The 14,338-nt window shown below is 34.7% G+C and overlaps 1 pseudogene; it reads right to left on the reverse strand.

Annotated features, from left to right (window-relative positions):
• Positions 1-147: 147 nt before the first annotated feature.
• On the reverse strand, positions 148-266 carry LOC111736229 (annotated as a pseudogene).
• Between the last annotated feature and the right edge of the window lie 14,072 nt (positions 267-14,338).

Here is a 14,338-nt window from a genome sequence, read left to right on the forward strand (position 1 = left end):
CTATGACCCTTTTTACAGTTTTTTATTTACTGCAGATATTTTATTTATTTTTTATTTTTTTTTAGGCGAGACAACCCTTGGTTGACCTCACAGATTGCAAGGACCTTGTCAGTTTACAATCCCTTATTTTTTATTTTTCATTTTTTACACCAACAGCATCTGGTCTTCCTAGGTGGTCTCCCATTCAAGTACTACCCAGGCCCGACCCTGCTTAGCTTCTGAGATCAGACGGGATCGGGCTTGTTCAGGGTGGCATGGCCATAGTACTATAGATATTTTAGACTTCTTACATCAGTTCATTAGTTATAGTAATGTTAAAGAAATATTCTGATCATTGTTAAAATGTATTAGAGACTTTATTCAAGACTATTGCAATAGGGGTATTGAAATAGGGGAGGGAAGTCAGGTTAACTCTGAATATAGCAAAGAAAGCTGGAGATTTGTAGCTAATAAGCAGAGTGAAGGGTTCCATGAATGGAAAGTGACTAAGAGGAAGCATAAAGGGCAGGCAGATTTTTGCTAAACTGACCTAACGAGATTCTCGCTAAAGACAGTTCAAGGACTTATATATTCTAGGTAAGAGATGAGGAACTTGATCAGATACCAAGAGTGAGGGATTCTCACTAAACTGACTTAGCAGGATTCTCACTAAAACCTGGCTAGTCAGGCCAAAGAATCAGGGATAAGGTTGAGACCTAGTCAAAAAGAAGGCTCAGAGGAGCCCAACTAAAGTTTGGTTAAAAAAAAGACTCTTTGTCGGTAAACATGATTGTTTTTCAGTCTTTGTCTAATGATTCCAATATCCAAAGATTTTGCAGTCATTTTTCCTCAGTCAGTTGCTGCTGGTTTCCTTGTTTCTTCCTGTAAGTCTCTTGAAATATGTATGGTCCATAGTACCTGAGGCCCAGCATAAATGATCTCTCTCCAGAGATTTACGTTAACTACTCCCAAGTGCCTGGGGCCTTTATCTTTCCAAAGCCACCTTAAACCAAGTTCAAAGCCTGAGGTATGTTGGAGTACTGCAGTGTAAACTATAGACTATACATTAGTAGGAAGGCTGAATCAATTCAGGTTCAATTTTATTCTGAAGATGTAACATTTTTGTGTTTCAGATTATTTTGAGGAATTGTTCTACTAGAATCTCTACCATTGTGAATCCTCCATTTTGATTTCTGTCTCTTTTGCTATGGTTGGCCATCAAAACAAAAATTCAAATATGACAATATTTGCAAATGCCTTCAGGCAAAACCTACCTCCATACTCATTTACCTCTGTATTTGTTGTTTCTTAGAGAAAGAGTTCATCCTGATTTTCTTGCAGCATGAGTTAAAATTTCTATCTGGGGTTTTTAGTATTCAACTCCTTCCCCAACCCCGAAACCTTCTTTTAGTGATATAAAACAATAACAAAAGTTTTGTCACATGTTATAATACATACCTTTGCAACAACATAGACGGATCTAGAGGTTATTATGCTAAATAAAATAAGTCAGACAGAGAAAATCAAAATACCATATGACTTCACTTACATGTAGAATCGAAAACCAAAATAAACAAAATAGAAACAAATTTGTAGATACAGGGAACAAATTGGGAGGGAGGTTGGAGGATGGATGAAAAAGGGAAAGGGATTAAGAAGTACAAACTGCTAGTTATAAAAATAGTCACAGGGATGTAAAATACAGCATAGAGAATATAGTCTAAAATATTGTATGGTATCAGATGGGTCCTAGACTTACTGGGTTGATCACTAAGTGTACAATCGCTATGTTGTACACCTGGAACTAATATGATATTGTATGTCAACTATAATTAAAAAATAAAATAAAATAAATTATAAAAAGAAATGTATAGATCATTTTCACTTGAAATAACTTAAGATAGACAATAAATCTGTGATATTAGTATTATTATCTTCATCTTCATTTACAAATAAGAAAAATAAGTCTCACAAACATTAACTGATTTCAGAGCCACCAAATACCTTGCTCATTGTCCCAATGATAGTAAATCCAGGAGCTGGATTTCACACTTCATGCTCTACTTTTGCTTTACATAAGAAGAATTTTCAGAAAACTTAGATATTTTATTAGGTAGAGATGAAGAAATTCAGAGGAGCGAAGATAATTTGATCTGTATAGACAACAAATAATTTGAGTGAGACACTATTTGCTTTATAAATAACATTATTTTAAACACTATTACAAAGCAAATACTAAAGTTTGGCTAAATAACTATTTCATTTGATCTTTAAAGCAAAGCACAGGAAATTTAGTCATAAGTTATGGGTAAAAATATTGGGAGATAGTAGTTAAGGTCCTTGCACAAGCTTATCTAGCTAGTCAGTAGAATATCTAAATAGAATATATGTTTTTTAAAAATGAATTCCTCTCTGCAAGATGTTCTTAGAAATTTTGTTTTTGGAATAGCCACTGCAAGCCTACTTTGATAAACCAGGTAAAAATAAGGTATTTTACTTTTAAAAAAAAATTGTTAATTATTTATTTATCAAGAGAAACTATTTCTTAGCACAAGTATTCATAATTCATAGTCAGGGACACAGGTCAGTGACAAACTGCCATGGAAGCCAACTCAAAGAAATTCTTTACATTCTGAAATCATTTTGCATTGTAAAAGATGCCAGCCTTCCTCATTGCCTCAAAATCTTCCATGGAATCATAATTTTTGTAGAAATCTGCATGTGCTTTCTTCCTAGGCTCAGCCACAGTAAACTTATAGAAAGCTGCAACTCCCAGGGATTCAATGATCACTCCAACAATATGAAATCACAGATGTTTGGCCAGAAGGCCACACATCAGAGATTTTCTCAAAGCACTGGAAGCCAGAGTAGTTATATTCTTCCTTAATGCCAATTTATTTCCTGATGGAGAAAGGGACCAACGGTGTTCTAGTTTTAAAAATTTATTTTTTAATTTATCTTATCATGTAGTTGTCAAAGTAATACTCTTGATATAGATCATTTGGTTAACATAAATGTTTCATTGAATTCAATTAACTTTATAGGAGTAGAAAGGTGAGAGATAAAAAGAAGTATCCTTCCTTCTCTACAAAAGAAACGTAAATAAAAATGTTTCTGTGTATAGGCCTCAACATCCTTTCTGGCTTAGAACGAGAGACTTTTTTTCTTTTTTCTTTTTTTTAAGAACTGATGGGAACATTAGACATCCAATATCTTAGTTTTATAGACTACCAAATTGAAGCTCAGAGAGATGAAATAAGTTTTCTAAAATTACAATACTAATTAGACACAGAGATGGCATTAAAAAATAAACAATTCTTACTTCTGGGGTATAATATTCCTTTGTTACAGAAATATTAACTATATTATCTCCAGTTCTGCCTCTAAGGAGACATTTAAGTCAACTTTTATTTAAGACCAGAATACCTCATACCATGAGACCAAGTAGATAAAGGCTTTAAGAAAGGGTCAATGCAAAAACAAGTTTCATAGAAGAAAACATAGGTACTAAACTCACAGGCCTTGGATTTAGAGAGAAATTTATGAATTTGATCTCAAAATCAAGGGAAGTAAAAACAAAAATAAACAAATGGGACTATATCAAACTAAAGTCTTCTGCACAGCAAAAGAAACCATCAACAAGACAAAGAGGCAACCAATTAAATGAGAGAAGATATTTGTAAGCAATGCCTCCGATAAGGTCTAACATCCAAAATATACAAAGAAATCATATGACTTAACAATAAAAAAATAAAAAATTCAATTAAAAAATAGGCAGAGGACCTGAACAGACACTTCTCCCAAGAAGACATACAAATGGCCAATAGACATATAAAAAGATGCTCAACTTCACTAGCTATCAAGGAAATGCAAATCAAAACCATAATGAGATATCACCTCACACCTGTTAAAATGCTTTTCATCAACAGGACAAGTAATAACAAGTGTTGGAGAGATTGTGGGGAAAAAGGAATCCTCATACACTGCTGGTAGGAATGTAAATTAGTACAGCAACTATAGAAAACTGTGTGGAGGTTCCTCAAAAAATTAAAAATAGAATTATCATATGACCCACAGATTCCTCTTCTAGGTATCAACCTTGCAAAGTTGAAAACATTTATCTGTAAAGATATATGCACTGCTATGTTTATTGTAGCACCTTTCACGGTGGCCAAGGCATGGAAACAACTGAAGTATTCTTCGATAGATGATTGGATAAGGGAGATGTGGTACATATATACAATGGAATATTATTCAGCCATAAGAAAAGTTGAAAATATTGCCATTTGTGAAAACATGGAGAATCTTGAGATTATCAAGCTAAGTGAAATATGTCAGACAGAAAAGTTGAGAACCCTATGATTTCACTCAGATGTGGGATATAAAACTGAAAGCAACAAACAAACAAGACAGAGATTTATGGACACAAACAACAGTGTAGTGGTTACTAGAGAGAAGAGGGGGATGGGGGAAATAGGTAAGGGTAAATGGGGTCAAATATATGGTGATGGAAGGAAATTTAACTGTGAGTGGTGAACACACAATGTAATATATAGATGATGTATTACCGAATTGTACCCTTGAAACCTATATAATTTTATTAACCAGCATTGCCTCAATAAATTTAATAAAATAAAAAGTCAATGAAATTTGCTGTTTCACATTATAAAGTCTGATTATAATATAAATACAGTATTTAAAGGCTCTTTCATTCCACTCTAATACACAACTGAAACAAAGTTGGATCACTTACTTTGCCCTCCTTTTTCTTACAGATACACGGGCCAACTATACTAATTGTATTTAAGGAAAGCAATTACTAAAAAGTTCCTTTAGACATGCTAATTAATGGCCTATTTCTATAGTGCATGAAAGAAAATGCTTTGTGGATTTATAATGTTAGTGTATTTAAAGTTAACTTAAAAGGGTTTACAATTTGCTTTCCCCTTAAAAAAATAAAGAACAGGGTGTTTCTTTTAGCTGCTGCTAAAACAATAATTTCCCCCTTTATAAATATTACCACTGACATACTGTCTCCTTCCAGTCCCCAAATAAACTTACACCCAATCAAATTTATTTGGTTTTATGCATTGCTGTTTTTGTTTAGTGACTAAGAACTAGAAACAGAATTGGTCTTGCGTGGATTGTGCAGGAATAGGGCCTTAAAAAGGAAAAAGAAAAGGATAGAGAAGAAGGATGGAGGCTATTCCAAACTGGCCTAATGGCTTGGTTTTGAATTGATAGGGTAAGAACAGAGTGACAGAGGCACTGATGTCATTAAATTGAGACTTTGAGAGATTCTGGGCATGGGCAGAGCTGTTTCAGGACCCAAGGGACAAAGAATGACCTGGAGATGTGGAAGCTGGTCTTGTTTCTACATGGAAGCCAGAGCCATGGAACCCAGTATCAGCAGCCTCTAGATGTAACTTGCATGGCTGGATGTGGTGTTGCCATGACTGTCAGTGACTGCTGTGAGACTACTCTGTGGATGTGTATACAGGGGAGCCAAATCAGGGGAGCAAGAACCAGAAAGACACCTGCTGGTATCTGTTGCTAATAGGCTTGATTGAATATAAGTGAGGTTTGCTATTGATATAAGTTGGAAACACTGATAGAGGGCTATGGCCCTGCTATTTTAGAAGTGAGCATGCTTGAGGCAATAACCATATTACTTACAAGGATGAATAAAAAGTTATCCAAAGAGATTCCATGATTGTCTTCAGTTACTCTTCTTATAAGTCTCAAGAATCTTTATTTCATCCATCATGAAATAAAAGACTCACAGCTTTATAATTAGAAGTAAATTATTTTCATATCTGTATATTCACATATGGTGTATAAGAAATGAACAGTGTCACCTCTAGCTCAGTGCAGAGACATCTCTGCAGTATATCTGACAAGTTGTTATTTAATCCCTCAGTTTCGAAAGCTCATATTTCTTATTTATAGTAAAAATCCCCATTTATAGTAAATTCAAAGCAGTCCCTTGGGAACTCATTCTTTTTTTTCTTACTTCCCTTTACAGCAATAAACTCACTCTTCTGTATGACATCTTTGCAAGTATTTGATGATAGTCTTATGTTCAGCTCCATCCTATGTTTTCATTTTTCTAATCTGATCATCTTTTGGTTATTCAGCCATTCTGTTTCTATCTAGGGTCCCTATCTTTCACTATCTCAGTCAGTCTTCTCTGCACACTGATTCTTGTTTCAAAGTAGCACTCATAGTGAGACTCAAGATTTCAAGATGGTAAACTTTAAGGTATTTCCTCCATCGATAAGGACCATGGACATCTCTGCTTTAGAAAATAATGACATTAAATAAAATATTAAATTACTAAGTGAAGTGAAATCAGAGCAAATCATCTTATAATCTCAGTAGCTGCTTTCTGTGGAGGGTGGAAGGAGTTAAGAGTTGTAAAGTGCCTACTGAAAACTTGAAAGGCATCATTATAATGCTTACAAAAATACTGTGGGCACCTACATTTTACAGAGGAGAAGACTGAGGCTCAAAAAAGTTACATAACTTGACCAAGGCACAAAGCTGGCAATGACAGCACCTGAATATGTATGTCTGTAAGTATGGACATGAATTTGAATGCATTTCTTTGACTCTCTCTGGTACTTACTTTTCCAAGTTCTTGTTCCCCCAGCTTTGGTGAACTTTGAGGAGAGGAAAAGGCATCTAAAATAGCCTCATATATGTAAAATACTCACTCATCTTAATCTATAAAATAGAAGTAAGAGTGAGTAGATATGGCAGGACAAATGGTCCCCAAGGCATAGAAAACATGGCAATAATTCTAAGATGATAAGAGTTTCAGGCCCCGCTAATGTAGTAATAGTAGTGATGTATCTATAGAGACAGCTTACAGTTCACATCCTGGTATTTTCATATGAATCTATCGCCTCTATCTTGCATATGTATAGTTCATTTTTTTGGATGGAAACGAAATATGGATATTTTCTCAGTTCTTATTAGATGTCAGCTTTTTTTTTTCCCCAGTGTCCCTTTGGCCTGTCGATTCTGCCATTCAGTGAATTTGTTCTTTATGTTAGTATTATATCATTCACATATCTGGTAGGTAGGCATTCTGGGTTTTCATTCAGCCTCTGATGTAAATCTTCAACAGAATTAAATGTAGGGCAGAGAGACTTTACAGCTTTTTATACTCTGGTATATACATAGTGAAGAAAAGAAATCAAATAATAAAAGGCTTCCCATGAAAGCAGGGTCACTAGAGAAAATTCTCTCCAGAGTTGCTAACATCAATGTTCTCTTCTTCCTTTTATCTCTCTCTCTCACTCTCTCTCTCTGTCTCTCTCTCTCTCTCTCTCTCTCTCTCTCACACACACATACACACATACACACACACAAAGCAAACAGTAAACAAATCTGTATCTATATCATCAAATATATCATATATATATTGTATCTAATAAATAATCTGATGAGGAAGATAATATTAATGTTATAGTACTGATGTTAACTAAATTTCATAGAATGTAAATGTCTTAATGTCACTCTAGTACATGTCAGAGCTTAATAACCAGACTGGTCTCTGATTTGGAAGTCTAGATCTCTCCCTAAGTCTTCTGTGTTTATCAATTTTTAGACCATCTTTTTTTTTCTCAGCCTTTCACTTAACCCTATCCTCAGTATGGAAAGTTCGCAGTGGCAGAGAGCCAGACTCACCATCACCTTCTAAAAACAGGATTCCAGTCAGTTGCCAACACAGAGCATTGAAGATCCTTAAAACTTCTGCTGTATGTGGTATCCTGCCTGTACACTCTAAAAATTCTATGGCTTTATGTCAATGAATGTTGCTAGGTGTTGGGTAAGCCTCAAATGTAGTGATATATTGAGTGACTTTTTAAGTCAGTAATAGATGCTGTAGGGGATAACAAAGAATAATAAGATAAGGAGACACCTTCAGGTAGAGGAGACACATAATCAACGTTGAGTAATACTGGACAGGATTACATAGTCAATAACAGAAACATAATCTCGATACGAGATACATAGATGTTCAATAGCATATTATGACAAATCTACATACAAACCAGAACCTAGTATTGCAATATATAATTGTTTTTAGTTTTTTGGTTTTTTTTTGACATTATTGCTGATTAAATTTTTGCACTTGCTTGTGATGGCTATTACCAACAGCCCAATCTTGAAATTACTTCTGAATTACCACTAAAATGCAAACTTTATAATAATAATGGTTTTAATTAGTCAGCTATTGAATGTAGGTAAAATTTCCAAAAAAAGTGACTCATTTTCATAAAAGTGCTGTAAGTCTTAAGTTTTCATCTATTAGCTTAAATTGACACAAATGAAAAAAGAATCTTTTGTTATATTAATGTGGTGATTTTTGAAATGCTCCTAGATTACTGTTAAAAAAAATTGTACCTGGCCTGGTTAGTACTTGGATGGGAGACCACCTAGGAAGACCAGGTACTGTAGAGGTAAAAAAAATAAAAAAAATAAGAGATTGTAAGCTGACAAGGTCCTTGCAATCTGTGAGGTCAACGAAGGGTTGCCTAGTCTAAAAAACAAACAAACAAACTAACAAACAAACAAACAAAATCGTACCTTCCTTGGCTGAAAGCCTTTTAAAAAGAAAAGGTTTATTGACCTACAAAAGGACCAGGTCTTAGAACACAAAGCCCAAGCACTCAGCAGCAGCGCAGCATGTCCACCAGCCTGGAGTCAATGAGTGTTTTTTATACATTATGTTTTGGGGAAGAAAGATGTAAGCTGTTTTTAAAGAATTTACATCAGCTACAGATAAGAGGGGCAGGATATGGTGGAGTGAGGGCAGATCTAGGGTAGGTGCACACAGTCTATAAGGAAGAAGTATTTACTACTTTTGATTGGTTCAAGACTTTGGTCCTAACCCCCTCAGCTCTGGGGAGGGGAACAGGACTGCAGGTTGAATCCATTGTCAATAGTCAATGATTTAATCAATCATGCCTACATAATAAAGCTTCCATAAAAATTCAAAAAGACAGGGTTCAGAGAGCTTCTGGGTTGGTGGCAACATGGAGGTACTGGGACAGTGGCCTACTTTGAAAGGGCACGGAGATTTCACTCCTCTTCCTCATACCTTGCCCTACATCTGACTGTTCCCTAGTTACAGACCATGTGATATAGTAAGTAAAATGTTTCCCTGAGTCTGTTAGCTATTCTAGAAAATTAATCAAACCTGAGGAGGAGGTCCCCAAAACCTCTTATTTATAGTCAATTGGTCAGAAAGTATAGATAACAATATTGACTTTTAATGGTATCCCAAGTTGGAGAGACTCATTAGGATCTTTGATTTGTAGCTAGTCAGTCAGAAGCACAGGTGACTACCTGGACTTGTGACTGGCATCTCAAGTAGTGAGGGGGGGCAATTTTGTAAGACTGAGCCTTTAACCTGTGGAATCTAATGCTATCTCCAGGGAGATAGTGTCAAAATTGTATTTGTCATGTGGGCAGATCCCCCTAATGCCCCTCAACATGCAAGTTGAAATTGATTCCAGGAGCCCAAAAAGATTTATTAACTAAATAACTTGTATGTACTGAAGTTTTATTTTATCCCATTACTCTTTGGTCTGTGAGGATAATGAAATATTTCAATATGTCAGTATTTTTGAGTTGGGAAAAACTAATATTTACTGAGGTCCTCGAATGTGCCACGTGTTTTGTAGAAAGTATTTCTTGCATTGTAAGTATATAGAAGGAAGACCCTGGGTGAGCCACATATATTATAATCAACACAGAGAGTCTAAGTGACTCATCAAAGTTTACAGTTATTTAATATCAGAGTACGTTTTCTTTAGACTCGAATTCCACAGTTCTATTAAAATTTACTGTAGTCCCTTCGCTGAAGAGGCTTGCAGTAAATCGGTATCTGGAATTTATCTAGCGTGAAGAAATATACCTATATATGGCAAGAGATGAGAGCACAGGCTCTGGAGGTTGGCAATCGGGGTTGAAATACCAAGTGCTCCCTTTGTCTCAATTTTTTCCTCTGTAAAATAGGGCATTCATAATGGTACCTGACACGAAAGATTACTGTAGATTATATAAATTAATAGAAGCTTAGCAAAGTAATTGATATATACATATTAACTTTAAAAAGACCATGTGATTTAAAAATATACAGAGGCATATGGACTATGACAATAAGGGATAATGATCTTGAGTTCCTATAATTTGGTCATACTTTACTTATACAATGGATGAAGAATGATTTTTCTTCCAATTGGAGGACGATGCCACAGATATGAGTGTTAAGGCTGATGTATAGCTAGGAAGTGCACCATGAACATAGAAGCTACTTATTTCTAAAATTAACATGGATGGGAATAGAAAAACTGTCCTAGAACTTCCCAGTCTGAGGAAAGAATGGGTTAAAAAAAAAGTTACTCATTATTTGACCTGATAAAAAGATAAAACAGCCTGTCTTTGAGAGCTTATCCTTTTGCAGGAAAGATAAATAAGTAAATAATGTGTAAAAAGTGTATGGCAAAAGTGAGTCCAGAGTGCCATGAAAAGCTTCTAACAAGGACTTGCTGTCCAATTTAATGGTTAAAGAATCAGGTACCAGTGTCAGGCCACCTGGCCTTAAATCCTGTTTGTCGTTTACACACTGTGTCATCCTCAGCATGTTACTCAATTCCTCTTTTTATTATGCAAACTCCCAAACATAGGATTTTTGCCTAAATGAGATTTATTTCTTATTTGCAGAATCAAATTACCCTTTACTTCTGTGAGTCTTTCCTGGTAAGGAGCCACTTCTCCAAGACTGATTTCCTGCAGGTTTTCTTCCTGCAAAATTCTATGGAAATCAGATATATCTGATGTTGAAGTTATGACTGAGGCCATAGAAAATGACATGTTGAATAGCTGCGACCACAAGCCTGGGATCTCCGATAAAGCCAGGGATGTAGCTGATACTACCAGAATTATGATGACTAAAATGGCAGATTGTATAACTGGCCCACCATATTACACAGCTGCTACCAGAAAGTTGGGTAGACCCCAAGATCCATCACCAGGAGCAGGGCTGGTGCTTTTTTATCCACTAAAAAGTAAGGCTGGAACAATGCTTCTACAAAGGAATAGAGACAAATACATATCCTTAAATCCCCGTTACATCTGCTCATGTTAGCCATTTTATACTTGCATCTCCATGTCTCAATACAAGTATCTTCTTTCCCCAAGTGTCCACTTGGCAGAGTAATCATAGCACTTCAGCTATAGTGGAAAACATGATCAGAGACCTTTCTGGGACAGAGGCAGAAAAGTTTTTAACTTGTTGCTAAATTACATTTTTTCAGCAATTATTCACTCCAAATCCAGCCTCAATCATTTTGGATGAGTTTCTTATTCCTACTTCGGTTCCAATTTTTTTTGTTTTTGTTTTTTGGTATTACACTTAACAATGATGCTTTGATAATAGGCATATCCAATCAATTCTATCTTCAAAAGTAGTTGAGAAGAGGAACATTTTGTCTAAAATTAAACTTTAGTCAAAATGGTCAGATGGCTCATAACTATAATCTCATTCTCTCCGATACACATGACATTTTGCATTGCTTTTGACAAAGTATTTGTAAACGTATATGCATATTTATGGGCAACTACCATAACTACTGGCTAAACATTACATTGAACACTGATAGTTATTTTGTCTGTGTTCAATGTTTGTTTTTGTGTAATTGCTTTACCTGCCCATTAAAAAAAAACAACCGAAAGTGTTCATTTGCATTCAGATGCTGCTTGCTATTTTCTTTTCAGTTAAATGTGCAAATTGTCATCTTTGGCAAATTGACCGTACAGCAATTAGATGGAAATTGCCTCTTCATTCAAAGTATGAATGTCTCTTCAACTTTCCAAATACATTTCCCTTTTTCTGTGTTTCAGGTCTTGTGTGATTTTTAGTAATCACTTTTTTAATTGCTTTTTTTTTCTTTCTAATTCTCTAACACTTGCATCAAGCTGTGCTTTAGAATTAGGTTTAGGTTTTTTCCTAAGGTATTATTTGTGGAACATCTAGGATGCTTTATGAAATAGAGAAGAAAAGATATCCTAAGAGAATTGACTACTATTTTAGACTAAAATAAAATAGTAACAGTAGACCAAAACCATTTGTTTTAGGGAAAAAATATTTCTCCTTTGGTGCTACTTGGAATACATTCATGATCTTTTAGCTAAAGCTAAAAGTCTGTGACTGAGTATCATTTATGACCTTTTAAACTTTTTTCTCTAGCTCTAGCTCTTGTTTTATTGGAACCACATGTTTTGAATGCCTTCCAAGTCTGGTTCCTTAGCCCTCTGCTCTTCTCTATTTATATCCTTAACTCTCATACCTTTCTTCTCACCTCTATGTATGGGTGATCTCTAGCCCTGACCTAAATTCTACCTTTAAATGTCTAAAAAATGCTAGAATATATTTGGACATTTTGAACTAAAAATTCCCAAACTTGAGGCTTGGAGCTTTGTTTTTATGATTGTATCCATTGATAAAGAATGAGATAAATCTCTATGATGCCTGCTTGAAAATATTAGTATTCCTCTTTCATTGACTCTTGCAGGAAGCTAGTTCACATGCAAATTTTAAGCTGAATAATGTAATCTCATTTCTAAAGAAGTAAATATATCAATATTCCTAGTTTGTTGAATGTTTTTACTATGAATTAGTATTGAATTATGTCAAATGCCTTTTCTACATTAATTGAAATAATCGAATGATTGAAGATTAAAATAATCATTATTTTGTTTTTTAATGTGATGCATTTCATTAATTTTTTTATGTTGAATCACTCTTATATTTTAGTAATAAATACAACTTAATCGTGATATATACTCCTTTCAATGTGTTGTTGAATTTGGTTTGTCTGTATTTCGTTGGTGATATTTGCATCAATATTCATCAGGGATACTGGTTGTAGTATTCTTTTCTTATAGTATCTTTGTCTGCTAATATGGCCTCATTGAATAAGTTTGGAATTGATCTCTTCTCTTCATTTTTTTTTGAAGAGTCTGAGAAGGCTTGGTGTTAAATCTTTAAATATTTGGTAGAATTCTCCAATGAAGCCATCTGGTCCTGGGCTTTTCTTTGTTGGTAGGTTTTTGAATGCATCTCCTACTAGTTATCAGTCTGTTCAGATTTTTTATTTCTTGACAATTCAGTTTTGGTAGGTTATATGGTTCTAGATTATCCAATTTGGTTGTGTATAATCTATCATATGAGTGTTATATGATCCTTTTTATTTCCGTGGCACTAGTTGTAATGTAAGGGTCCCATATTTTTATTTTAAGAAAGATAAATTTAAAATTTTTCTTGTTTTCTTTTTTTTTCCCACTGAACCAGTCATTAACCTTAACATGAAATAATATGCCACATACATACACTTGAGATTTTAATAGTAGAATGAAATTCAGAAGATCTTGGGGTGGGGTGTTGTCTTAGTTTTCTGGAGTTGCCATAGCAAAATACCATAGACTGTGTGGCTTAAAAAACAGAAATTTATTTTCTCACAGTTCTGGAAGCTAGAAGCCCCAGATCAAGGTGAACTGGATTGGTTACTAACAAGGGTGGTCTTTCTAACTTGCAAATGGCTGCCTTCTTGCTGTGTCCTCACATGGCAGAGAGAGTGAGCCAGCTCTCTGCTGTCTCTTCTCATATATACACTGATTTTATCAGATTAGGACCCCATCCTTATGACATCATTTAACCTTACTTACCTCCTTATAGGCCTTATCTCCAAGTAGAGTCATTGCACTGGGGGTTAAGACTTCAACATACACATTTTAGGGGACACAATTTTATTCTTAGCAGGGTGTGCTTAGAAAGAAGGAAAATGTTTTCTTGTTTAATGCAACATAGATTCAGAACATTTTTTCACCAAGAAAAGGACACAGAACATCTTTTCACCAGGAAGGGGGCACACAACATCCAAATGGATTTTTATTCTAAAATACTTTTTTTTTTCTCTAATTTTTCAATATCTTCCAGTATTTCTTATACAGAATGACCCATTGAAAAGAGCAGAAACGCATTCAAATTATCTGGGGGAAAAAAAGAAATGGAATCCTATGAAATTATAATATAGGATACAGCCAGATTTCTTAAGTCCTCAAAAGCCCTCGAGTTTCTCCTTAACTGTTTGGTATAATTTAAATCTTAAACTAAATATAACTTATACTAAATAATAACTTAATGGAAAAAAAACTTATTTCAGACATTACTCAACTCAAAAAACATTTTATAGAGGTTTGCAAAAACAAAACAAAACAATAACATATAAAACAGACACATGATCATATTCTTAGGGACAAAAACAAGTTTTCTTTTGAAGTA

Source organism: Pteropus vampyrus, unplaced genomic scaffold (assembly GCF_000151845.1).
Source record: "Pteropus vampyrus isolate Shadow unplaced genomic scaffold, Pvam_2.0 Scaffold18, whole genome shotgun sequence".
Taxonomy (NCBI): domain Eukaryota; kingdom Metazoa; phylum Chordata; class Mammalia; order Chiroptera; family Pteropodidae; genus Pteropus; species Pteropus vampyrus.